The 13,441-nt window shown below is 40.6% G+C and overlaps 1 long non-coding RNA gene across 1 annotated transcript in view; it reads left to right on the top strand.

Moving 5' to 3' along the window:
* The window catches only part of LOC127674958 (uncharacterized), a 13,804-nt gene extending 821 nt beyond the window's left edge, over window positions 1-12,983 (top strand). Inside the window, exons 2-3 of the long non-coding RNA XR_007975420.1 lie at window positions 12,502-12,589; window positions 12,744-12,983. This is a non-coding gene — a long non-coding RNA (uncharacterized LOC127674958). The remainder of the gene's footprint in view (window positions 1-12,501; window positions 12,590-12,743) is intronic.
* Window positions 12,984-13,441: the final 458 nt, after the last annotated feature.

Raw genomic sequence — 13,441 nt, 5'->3', positions numbered from 1 at the left:
GAGCCTAGGACAAAATTCTAGATAGTACATCCAGAAATCTTTCTTTGCCCCATTCAGTCTTCTGCTATTTTTTCCCAGAAAGACTCTAATCAATAGTAAGTAGTATGGTAATGGACAATACCTTTTTCATCATCCGCTCCACCCCCTGATGCATCAGCATCAGCTGCCCCTTAAAGGGAGTTGAATAGATAATGTTCTATGAAAGCTTTAAAAAGGAATGCAAGGATCATTTTTGCTTTCTGTCCATGCTTTCAATACTTCTCTTAAGAACAGTTTGTAATTATAAATGAATTCTTTTAGTACAGGTCACTTTGACTTGCAAGACTGGCAGAAGGCATTTGCAGTGTGAGTGGAAGGTTCCCAGTAAGAACTTCTCTCAGGAAAGGATACCTATTTCCCAAGAGCACTGGCTGTAGAAAGAACTAGGTTGCCTTCCCTTTGGGACCAATTCATTACTAGTATTATACCTTTCGTAGGACATGTCCCATGTCTCTCTGACATGGGACAATGCTAAGTAACTTCAAAATATTATCATGTTTTCTCCAGTGTCTTAAGTCCCTAAAGAGAAGGATAAGAGAAAAAGGACTCTGTATTCACCTTTCCTGACTCATTTGGTGGTCATCTTGTATATGGCAGAAAACTCAAAGGTGGTTATAGGTGACAAAGATAGAGGTAATATTTATAAACGTCTGCTTTAGTCCTTGTGGAAACTGTATAAAGCCTCTGGTCCCACAAGCTGCTTCTGCCAGAGAGGAGGCTTGAAACTTTCTGAGGCAGTGTGCTAGGTAGACAAAGGAGTCCTTGCTTAGCTTAGTAACAGCTGACTCCCGAGGAGGCTCAGCTGATGGAAGCTAACATAGTAAGCACTGTTGTTTTCCACAGATGATGGCTCTCTTAATTTCTCATCTTTCTTTCTCTTAACTACAAAGCATTTCTTTTTTTTTTTTTTTTTTTTTTTTTGGTTTTGGATTTGGTTTTTGTCGAGACAGGGTTTCTCTGTGTAGTCCTGGCTGTCCTGGAACTCACTCTGTAGACCAGGCTGGCCTCGACTCAGAAATCTGCCTTGCTTCTGCCTCCCAGAGTGCTGGGATTACAGGCGTGCACCACCACCGCCCGGCACAAAGCATTTCTTAAGACAACATTGGGAGGGGCAGAATAAAGGCAGCTTTGGGTTGCTTTTGTGAGGGTGTGGGCTGGTGCTGGATTTGGGAGAGGTTGCATTTTGGTCAAAGATTTCCTCCGGGCAAACCTCTTCAAGCACAGCATTAAAAAAAAAAGGCTCAAATTGGAGACCGCACCCAGTGCGCCACAACAGCTACTGTTCTCAAAGTCCTTCTTGGCAAATACAGACAATTTATTTCCCCTGATGGAAATTCAGTCCTAGCACCACACTCAGGGGTACCGTGTCTCCTCTGTGCACCTCTGTTTGCAACCCTGATAAGTTGCTGGACTGTCTTTTCATATCCCAGCTGCTTCTCTTAAACATCTACCTCAGAGTCCGGAGGCACTTGGGCTGGGCCACGCCCTATGCTTATTTTGTTCCAACCATCATATACTACATTCTTGACACTTTCAAACTTATCTGTCAAATCTCCCATTTATGAAGTTAGTAAAGGCTACAATAACTTCTTAATGTTATTGTAGCAGATACCGATCTATATTTTCTAAGTGATGGCACTATTCCCAGTGCTTTATACATAGGAGCTCCAAGGCCCCTGTGGAAAAATCTTTACAGTGGAGCTGCTCAGATTGAGAGATGTGGAGGGCCTTTTCACTGTGTAATAGCAAACACTGACAGGAGTCAGGACAAAGCAGCCTCATTCCACAGTGAGCCAGGCTCACAGGCCCAAGGAAAACAAAACGTCTATATGTTCTGGCTGAACTAGTAGTCAGCTCTGAGAACACAGAGGCTTTTCATGACCTTTCCACAGCACTGAGTCCAGGAACTAGAATCCAAAAGCCCCGACTCGTGATGCCAGCAAACCACCAGCTTTCACTCACTTACTTCTTCATTTTCTTCCCCTACTCTGGAACTTTTTGGTTGGACTTTTCTTACTGGTGGGTTTTTTTCTGAGATTATTATGCTTGCCATGCAATCTCTTAGACCACCGGAATCCTCCGCATACATTCAATCAACCAACCATGCTCAGCCCAACTGAATGCCTAAATTACATATGGGCAGGTGCAAAAATCAGCCATGTCTGGGTAATTAAAGAATCCCCTTGATCCAGAATGTTATTTGGGTAACTCATTTTTGAGTCCCCTACTAGATTTTGGTAGCTCTATGTTTATTTCTCAAGAACCATTGTCTGCTGGCTCATCTTTTACTATCTGTGGTCATGGTTCTTGCTCTGACATAGGAGACAGGGAGCATCACTATCAGTAGAGCCCGGTAGTGCCATATAGTCAAGCAAATCCATGCTCCTGTAGCTATAGGACACAGATGTTCATACGAAGTGGAAAGGATAAAGCCAATAAGCATTCTTCTGTTTGTTTACATTAAGATTTTGATTCCAGAAGAGCAGCTAGATGTATTAGCTACTTTTGTCATTGTTGCCACCAAATACCCTACAACTTAAGGTAGGAAAGGTTTGTTTTAGCTCAAAATTTGAGGGTACAGCCCATTGTAGTTGAGATTGACCTTGAACTCTTGATCGTCTGGCCTCCACCTCCCAAATGCTGGGAAGATAGGTGTGTGCCATCACATCCAGCCTAAGATAAAAAACTTGAGACACCATCTGGAAAACTTTTTTTCTTATTTCGTTGAAGTGCTTGGGGTTGGGAGAAAATGAGTTAAGAGAGAATGGTCGTCCTAATGTACCAATTTAGAACAGTTTATCACAGAGCCGTTCTCACTGCCAATGGCAAACTTTCTCAAGGAGGCACAATCTGAAATTCATCCCTCATTATCTAATCTGATTCTCTTGTTGGGAAATAATGAAGTAATTGCGAAAAAACCCAGGCTTGATTTGCTGAGAGACAAGTGCAGATGATTGAAGTGATATCATACTAGGTATATATAGATTTCTGCACCCATAACCCCTTTCCTCTCCATCTCATAATTTTCTCCTAGTGCCAGATTGCTTTTCTATCAAAGAAAATAAAGCCTATTATCCCATCTTTTATGGATACATTCTGTGCATGGCTTATTTGGTTTCTTGAACTTCTAGTTCTTTTTCCTTAAAATCCATGCAATAAAAATATCTATGTGTTTGTATGTGTGTAATAGCGCACATAAAAGGGGAGGCATAAGTTATAGAAGAAAAGGGGAAGGAGAGAAGGAATAGAAATCTAGAAGCACCACTGTATTAGAACAGTGGGGATGGCTTCCTCCCTTTCTGGACATGACAGCTTACTCAGTTTTGAATTATTTTTGTCTTTGCCTTGTGAAGGGAAAGGAGTCACATAGGAACTTTCTTGTGACACAGACCCTGAAGCTAGCACAGATACCTTAATTTTAAAGGAACTTTTAAGATAATCAATTCTTGTATGCAGAGAATGCATGTTCTGTTAGTGTTTTCTAGAACATCCCTTTTTAAAATCCTTTTCCCTCATATTTTGGAGTTATACCTAGTGGTACACTGTTAAATAGTTAATGCACAGCTTTCCAGAAGTAGAACTAAACAAATAACAACTAAATAGACCAACCTGATTGGTAGCCTTTGCCAACTTCGAAGGTATGAATATACCACAGCTGGTTTTAAGGCATTGACAGGCTATGGTTGTTAAGCTGTGAAGAGATCTGTACAGGGGTGGACTTCTTCTGTGTAACATATGTACACAACAGAATCTCAGGACTGGGAAGATAGCAGGAGGACCTAAGCTTGAATCCCGAGTACCCACCTAAAAAGGTGGGCCCAGCAGCATATGCCTGTAATCATTGCACTGAGGAGGCAGAGTCTGGAGCATTTGGGAGCTTGCTGGCCAGCCAGTCTAGCCAATTCAGTGAGCTCTAGGTTTGGTGAGAGAAGCTGTCTTAAAAATAAGGTGAGGGAAAAGGCACCCACTTTCAACCACATAGACACAGACACAGATACACACAGAGATCCACATGCATGCTTGCACACATGCACACAGCTTGCCTGCGAGCAACTACACGCCTCCAAACAAAGCAGCAGTTCTGATAATCTTACTGGCTAATTACTCTCAAATGGAAATAGCTGAAGAAAAACTGTAGGGAAACTTTGCAAATGTGATTTTTTCCCCCATAGAAGCTATTATCATCATTACATTCTTTGGAAAGTCAAGACTTGGTCAAAACTCAAAAGCTTGTGTTTTTTTTTTTAATGTCTTTAGAGTACACTAGTTATTGCTTTAAAAAGTGTGTTTTATATCTTAGGGTCATAAAAGATTCAAACTGTATGAAAAGAGCCAGCAGCCTTTATGTTCAGAACAGTGAAGTCATCTGAGTTATTTTTATGCATGCTGTCACTTGGCCTGGAGCCACTGGGCCTAAGAAAGCCTGACTGAGTTTTGGTCACTATTTTGCCTCAGCTGCATCAAGGCAACACTTCCAAAACACCTCTCTCTTGCACACCTCTAATTAGCTCAACTAATTACTGTTTACCTTGCTTTTGTAAACACTAGCAAAAAAAACCCCCAATAGCTCTTAATAAAGACATTGTCCCTAGAATTATCTTTTTAGAAGAACTATCTCACATTGAAATATGAGAGATATGCATGCCATCTTCGTGTTTAAAAAGCCACATTAAAAGAAATAAAGAGGTGCAATTAAATGTAAGAGTATCTTTCACTTAGACCAATATATCTAAAATATTGTCTTTCAAAGATGCAATCAGCATAATACATGTTAAAGATTTTATATTTGGGGAGTGATGGATTCAAAAATTGAGTGACTATTTTACACCTAATTCCTCACCCCCAGCCCAGCACACCTCAGTTTAAATGTGTAAATTCCAAGTGCTTAGTAGATACCTATAGCTAGTGGCTACTGTTTTGGACAGCTCAATACCTTAGCATTAACTAGCAGTTTTCCCCAACTCCAACAAGAAACCCAACATATAGGAACTCTGATGGGTACTTCCAAGGTTGTTGCTATGGGAATTTATTAAGGGAATCTCTTTTGTAGGATGAGGAGGTATCCCACTTTCCCCAGAACTGACAGTTGGCTCAGTATGTGAGAGTTCAGCCAGTAAATCAGGGCCTGCCCCAGGTGGACAGAGATAAACTGGTCATACCAAGTTTAGGGAAAAAAGTTTCAGTACTTCAATGAAAGCATCTGTATTGTGTTCCACTAAACACAGCTGAGATCTCTTAGCATTTCTGGGAGCCATTTTGAATTTTCATGCTCTCTCAGGATGGGGTTCTGAGAAATGTCCTTGGAGAGCAGGGAATACGTTTCAGCAGACTCTTGAATATTTTTTCCATTTATGTAATATTTATTTATTTCTTTATTTTATATTTTATTCGATATATTTTTTATTTACATTTCAAATGATTTCCCCTTTTCTGGTCCCCCACTCCCCGAAAGTCACACAAGCCCCCTTCCCTCCCTCTGTTCTCCCACCCATCCCTTCCCACTTCCCTGTTCTGGTTTTGTCTTATATTGCTACACTGAGTCTTTCCAGAACTAGGGGCCACTCCTCCTTCCTTCTTGTACCTCATTTGATGTGTGGGTTATGTTTTGGGTATTCCAGTTTTCCAGGCTAATATCCACTTATTAGTGATTGCATACCATGATTGATCTTTTGAGACTGGGTTACCTCACTTAGTATGATGTTCTCCAGCTCCATCCATTTACCTAAGAATTTCATGAATTCATTGTTTCTAATGGCTGAATAGTACTCCATTGTGTATATATACCACATTTTTTTGCATCCATTCTTTTGTTGAGGGATACCTGGGTTCTTTCCAGCTTCTGGCTATTATAAATAGGGCTGCTATGAACATAGTGGAGCATGTATCCTTATTACATGCTGGGGAATCCTCTGGGTATATGCCCAGGAGTGCTATAGCAGGATCTTCTGGAAGTGACATGCCCAGTTTTCTGAGGAACCACCAGACTGATTTCCAGAGTGGTTGTACTAATTTGCAACCCCACCAGCAGTGGAGGAGTGTTCCTCTTTCTCCACACCCTCTCCAACACCTGCTGTCTCCTGAATTTTTAATCTTAGCCATTCTGACTGGTGTAAGGTGAAATCTCAGGGTTGTTTTGATTTGCATTTCCCTGATGACTAGTGAATTTGAACATTTTTTTAAGATGTTTCTCCGCCATCCGAAGTTCTTCAGGTGAGAATTCTTTGTTTAACTCTGTACCCTATTTTTAATAGGGTTATTTTGTTTTCTAGGGTCTAACTTCTTGAGTTCTTTGTATATATTGGATATTAGCCCTCTATCTGATGTAGGGTTGGTGAAGATCTTTTCCCAATTTGTTGGTTGCCGATTTGTCCTTTTGATGGTGTCCTTTGCTTTACAGAAACTTTGTAATTTTATGAGGTCCCATTTTTCAATTCTTGATTTTAGAGCATAAGCTATTGGTGTTCTGTTCAGGAACTATCTCCCTGTACCGATGTCCTCAAGGGTCTTCCCCAGTTTCTTTTCTATTAGCTTTAGAGTGTCTGGCTTTATGTGGAGGTCCTTGATCCATTTGGAGTTGAGCTTAATACAAGGAGACAAGGATGGATCAATTCACATTCTTCTGCACGCTGACCTCCAGTTGAACTTGCACCATTTGTTGAAAAGGCTATCTTTTTTCCATTGGATGTTTTCAGCCCCTTTGTCGAGGATCAAGTAGCCATAGGTGTATGGGTTCATTTCTAGATCTTCAATCCTGTTCCATTGATCTGCCTGCCTGTCACTGTACCAATTCCATGCAGTTTTTAACACTATTGCTCGTCTCTGATCTTTTGGGTATTCATCTGGCTCCCTACATCACAGGGACACATCTCCCTGTAAACAATGAATGATCTTCCACGTGTTTTCTACCCAGGGAGCTTGGTCCTGTCTTGGCTGATTTCCTTGTCTGCCTGACCTGTGTTAAGATTCATTATTTTTTAAAAAGTCAGTTTGAATGTGTGCCCTGATCTTTATAGAGCCATATAATATTTATAATATCCTGTGTTTCTTTTTCTGAAAAAATTATAGCCACTGACTTAAATTATTAATTGGATTTTAGACTTTATGAAATCATTCAACAATATTTGACTACAATCTCATGACTATTTACACTTGCCCTGGTTTAAATAGCCCAGGTTTCCTTCAGTCTCAGACTCCATATTGGTAAGTGGGGATAGTAGTAAATGCAGCTTATTTCACAGGATACAGTGAAGACTAAATATAGACTGAAGATTCAAGAGCAACATGAATTACTTTGAAAAGGCTTGATATATAGCACATGCTAAGTTTGTACTATGACTACCAGATCTCTCTTGAGGTCAGGATACACAGCTGAAACATTCTTATCATCTCTTCCTGGAAATGCTCAAAGCACTATCCTAAGTAGAATATGCACCTAACCAAACCAATAAGTTAGGCCCAGCAACCACATACCACATTTTTTTGTGCTGGCCTGGACTTGGTAGTTTTTGAAGCCTCCTAAATGTAGTACACGTGCTGCCGCCATGAAAAGTGCAGGGACTGGTTGCCTTATGTGCTGGTTTCTGGCCTATCTGGCAAACAGCCTGAAAGAGGATATCATCAAGTAGCATGTTCTCTGGCTAGACTCTGCACACCACCTCCTATTGTTTTTCTGTAGATTTTGCAAACAGTCAGATTCTGGGTCTTCCAAACTTCACCAGAACCAAGGAAGAAAGAAAGCTTCCACATGGGATTTAAGTGAAGTGGAATCATCATGGTTGCAAACTCCTTTTACTTTTGTTGTGTTGGGCATTTTCTTTTGTTTTCACTTAAACCCATCTTCTATGGTAGAGAGAACCAGAAACTTTCTTGCCTAGCTTCTCTTGTACCTAGACTAGGAGCCACGATCCTGGCCAGTGGGAGACAGGGAACTAACATCTGGGAAGTTCTAGGACAAAACTGTTTTATCCCTTTCTAATTATACCTGCTATTTGGAGTTGAGGCGGCCTACATAAGGCCACATCAAAGACCCATGTGAAATATAACAAAGACGGACTCATGTGGAAAATGGAAACAAAGGCAGCAGTTGCTGCTGAGCTCATATTATTGAAGTGCTGAATAGACGTTTTGGAACCTCCTACCTCTAGGACTTCTTGTTATATGAGGTTTATTAGTAGACCCCTGTTGTTTAAGTCATATTTGGTTGCATATTTAGTTTCTGTTCTGGTAATATCCTAGCTGACATGAATGGATGCTTTGATGGTCCTAAGAAGATTAGTCCTCAATAATTAGGCATAATCCCATGTTCCTTTCTTCAAGACTCCTGTTGCGAAGAGCCAACAGCGGAACTGTCATTTCTAGAACGTCTCAGGTACTTCTCTACAGGCAACATGGGGTGATTGATGGGGATGAGCACAAACTTAGGAGTTAGATCCTTCAGAAACTTAGTTCAACTCTTGCTGTCTTATTTTCATCTATGAGCTGAGGATGATGATACTGTATTTATAGGGTTTTCCATCAAATGAATCAATGCATAAAGAGGGCTTATAGTGCCTGAAACATACTATATGCTATAGATGAGAGCTATTATGCTTATCTATCACTTGCTTTGCATAATCTTGTGTTATCACTAATGCATAGGTGTGTGTACCTGTATGTGTTTGTATGTGAGCATGCATGTACATACACATAGTGTATGGGAGAGTGTGATCCCTTAGTTCCAGGACCCATGATGGTACCAATTTGAGCATATTTAAGTAGCTTATACGAAATTGCACAATATTTGCATATACAGCTCAATCAGCCTTCTATACTATACTGTTACTTTCAATATTTTATACATTGTAAGTGCTATGCAAATTGTTGCTATACTACATTAGTTTGGGGAGTAATGACAAGAAACAGCATCTAGGTGTTCAGCTCAGCTGCAACTTCTTTTCTCAAACATTTTGTCTCCACATTCATTGGATCCCATTTGGAGGGCCAACTGCATACACATCTTCTTTCCCTGTTGTTCTCTGTGCTCACCACAAAGACTAGATTCACTTTGCACATTTCTGGGAGCCAGGAGGTATGGCGCATCATCAGTTACAAACTACCTTTGTTTTAGTTTCTCCGGGGGGAAAAAAAGACCCAAGAAAGTTCAAGCTGCTTTTTTATTCATTTTTTTATTGGATATTTTCTTTATTTACGTTTCAAATGTCATTGCCTGTCCCCATCCTCCTCCACCCCTAAAGCCCCTATCTTCCCCCTCCCCTGGTTCTAGGAGGGTGCTGATTTGGTCAGATCCACGAGATTTTACCAAATACAGTAGGGAAGTGATGGAGAACAGGGAAGAAGGGCCAAAAAGCAAATCCAGGTGGTACTAGAAAGCAGCTTCCCACACCGGGGCAAGGAACAGCCTGTGTTGTTTCATCCCCTTAGGAGTTCTCAGTATAAGTGCTGTGTCAGAACACCACTCCACCCTCAAAGCTACAGCCTTGCTGAGCTATTCAAATGCCTTGTCCCTTCAGGCTTTGGTCCTGAGCTCCTGGGGACGGCATACTGCATTTATTCTCAGGCATTTTTGCCTCTGTGGGTGGGCAGGGAGCCCCAGCCTCCAGAGAAAATTGACAGCCAGTTGAAAGACAGGCAGGCACACCACAATGGAAAGGCCCCATGGGCCTCTCTTGGCTCAAGTGGGATTGGATTCAACTCATTGAATGCGGTTCCTTCCCGCCACCCCTGAGGGGGAGGGATGTGGAGGAAGCTGTGTTGTCCAAGAAATTTTGCTAGCTCAACAACGGGTTACTAAGAGTTGGAAATTGACTTTAAGAGTGTCATGATCCAGTCTTCATGAATACCATGTTAGATGTTTAAACATGTGAAAAGTGTAAGATGAGAAGTTAGTTTATTTTCACCTAGGAGACTGGGAACCCACATGACTGTGGGAAAACAGACCTCCTCCTGTATGGTTGCTAAGAGCCGAAATTTGGCCCTGAGTTTCAGATACACCAATGTGTTTATCTTTTGGCCCAGCAATCTTAATTCCTGGGAATTTATCCTACATGTCTGCCCACGCAAGAATAAAGCAATGAATACACAAGTGTATTCCTTCCAGTGTTATTGTGGTGACATCATATTGGCAGCAATCAAAGTGTCCATCAGCAGGCATCTGTTAAATCCGTGCTGACATGCTTACACAATGGAGTACTATGCAGGTGTATAGAGGAATGAGGTCATTTTGCCCTAAACATATTGTTATATTGGGGAAAAAAAAAGCCTAAGATGAATAGGCATAGTATGTGTGGTGAGACTATGGATTTCAGGGCTGACAATGGAGAAAGCATGATTGTGAACTGTTAGCCAGCTTTATTTAGGCAGCACTTGGCCAGGAGACTATGACTTACTACCTCCTTAAGTAAGTTTATATGAGTTACAGACCTGGACTATGTTGATCCGAGAAGAGCTTCAGAACTGGAGCCTTCCGGAGATAGTCACGTAGGATGATGACTGAAGAGAAGCCACATTTTTCAGTGGTGTTAGCCAGGATGGTAGGAGTTAAAGAGCTCATCTAGGTAGCAGTGCTGTTACTAGAAATTTTAGCGTCAAAGCTGGGCCTCTGGCATATTGAAGAGTGTAAACTCCGCTACTTATCTTTAATATGACAATTGTAGACAGTAGAGTTAATAGAGAATAGCAGGCAAAGGCAGGAATATGTAAATAGAGTGACTTCCAAGTCCATTTTTGGACCTGAGGTTCAGTTTAAACTAGTGGTCTTCAACTTTTCAAATGATCTGACCCCTTAATACAGTTCCTCACGCTGTGGTGATACCCCAACCACAAAATTAATTTCATTGCTACTTTACAACTGTGATCTGGCTATTGTTATGAATTGTGATGTAAATATCTGATATGAAGGATATCTGATAAGTGACCCCCTCAAAAGATTCCGAAAGGAGTAGTCACCCAAAGGTTGATAGGGGAATGGGCAGAGAGAAGAGGGCTTATTGGACTTATGGGGGAGGGGGGAACCGGGAAAGGGGAAATCATTTGGAATGTAAACAAAGAATGTAGAAAAGAAAAAAGAAAAAAAAGAAAAACAGAAAAGATATTCATTGTATGTAGGTATCATAGAAAGTATAAATAAGAACTGCAGGGGGAATGGAGAGATGGCTCAGTAGCCAAGGATACTGGCTGCTCTTCCAGAGGACCAGGGTTCAATTCCCAGCAACCACTGCCTGTAACTCCATTTCCAGAGGATCTGATACTTCCCACAAATATGCACATAGGCAAACACCAATGTACATGAAATAAAATTAAATAAATTATGTTAAAAAAATAGAACCACAATGGAAGATGTGAAGGTTTGTGTATGTTTGGTCACTTTAGGAGGTGTGGCCTTATTGGAATAGGTGTGTCACTGTGAACATGGGCATAAGACTCTTATCCTAGCTGCCTGGAAACCAGTATTTTGCTAGCAGCCTTGAGATGAAAATGTAGAACTCTCAATTCCTCCTGTACCATGCCTGCCTGGATGCTGCCATGTTCCAGCCTTGATGATAATGGACTGAACCTCTGAACCTGTAAGCCAGTCCCAATTAAATGTTGTCCTTATAAGAGTTGCCTTGGTCATCGTGTCAGTTCACAGCAATAAAACCCTAAGACAGAAGATGAGTGCTATTATATACATGAAAATAAGATTTTAAAAAACTGACAATATCAAGTTAATGAGGATGTGAAGCTATGGAGATTCATATACTGTTTGTGGATGTGTAACATGGTATGACCCTTTGAGAGTCAGTTTTCTAGTTTCTGATAAAATTTCTTGGTAGCACATGTCTACCTTAACATTTACATATAAATGATTCAAAGACTTAGCTAATTCCAAAGTCCCTCCAGCCCCTAGGCTCTCTGTGGGTATGTCTTTCACACCACAATTACAAGTTCTTTTTCCTAGCTGGATTATGACTTTTTCTGTAGCTCCAAATGGATGTCAGATAACACAACTGTCAAGTATCATTTTTACACCTTCCCAAGGTTTAGTGTACAGCTTTGCTGCATAGTAGACAGTAAGTATTAAAGCTAGTGTCCCTATTTCAAAGTAGACTTTCCTTTAAAAAGCTGTACCAGTCCTGTGTCACATTGTCTGCAGTGTCCCTTAAGCTAGCATGTAGATGAAGGAAACATTTTCATTGACCAACAGAAGCCTAAACACCTGTGTGTAGAGTGCAGAAATGTGAATTTGAAAGTGGTAAGCAGTGTTTGCTTCAACATAGAGCATGGAACATGGAAACGGGCCACTGGCATTCTGCCTTACCACACTGAGTATAAAAAAAAAAAAAGACGAAGGAGCACAGTAGGGGCAGCTCTCAGCAGGCTGCAGAAACATTCAACAGAAACTCTTGGAATAGTCAGACTTCTGGTTCTGAGATAGCAACTCCAAGGGAAAGGAATGAGTGGACATATACTGTTCTCATTTTCCAGAATCATCTGTTTGCTGGCATGAAGTGTGGGTGCAAGGGATGCTGCCAAAAGACAGAAAAAGAAATGTGAAGAAAAACTGTGGAACACAGTAAGTCTTTCCCAGAACATCTCTGGCTCCAGTCTCCTAATCATTTTGTTCCATCCTCCCTCCTGAATACAGAATCTCTGCAGTAACTCTGGAGCTGTCAGGGCAGCTTGGTCCAGCTTGAACTAAGAGTAACTCTTTGTTCTTGAATTGACAGTGTACCAAGAACAAGGAAGCATTTTGCAAGGAACAATTCTGTGATACCTCCCGGAACTAGATGATCATTCTGAAAGAATATTTCCGTCTTTAATTTCAAGGATGCTTTAATAATGGGACTGATTTAAGCAGCTAAATTTGGAAAACTGAAAATTCAAGAAGACTGTCTATCACATGTTCCTGTTTACATGAATATTTTTAAATACTGAAGAATCTTTTTACCAGGGCTGATTTTGTATTTTTCCACAATAAAATAGATTTGGATTATCACCTTACACTTCCAACTATTTCTCATTTTCTAGTATTTATTGCTTTGTTATATGGTTTGTTCATTTAATATTGAATACAGAAAACCCTCATTACTGTTGGCTTCTTTAAGAAGCATCACATGATCTGTGGCATTAGTCACAAATACTGGTTTAAGAGAACTCTTTCAATTGGCATCTTTGATATTTCACTGCATTTAAAATTTCTTTTAATACAAATATAGACCTCTCCCCTCTGAGTATTTCTAAGTGATAGATTAGAATTAACTAGTTTGAATTATTTGTGTAAAACATACATGTTCCTCCCTAATTTGTAAGAGAAGAAAAAGTTTTAGAAATGATCACCTCTCAATCTGATTCACAACTTTCTGGTTCCAGGATATTTGACAGTGCTCTCTCCTGCTGCTTTATCTGAGGTGGCAGAAAGAGTGGG

The sequence above is a fragment of the Apodemus sylvaticus genome, chromosome X (genome assembly GCF_947179515.1).
Source record: "Apodemus sylvaticus chromosome X, mApoSyl1.1, whole genome shotgun sequence".
Taxonomy (NCBI): Eukaryota; Metazoa; Chordata; class Mammalia; order Rodentia; family Muridae; genus Apodemus; species Apodemus sylvaticus.
Note: the sequence above shows the minus strand (reverse complement) of the source record. Positions and strands in the feature narration are given on the sequence as shown.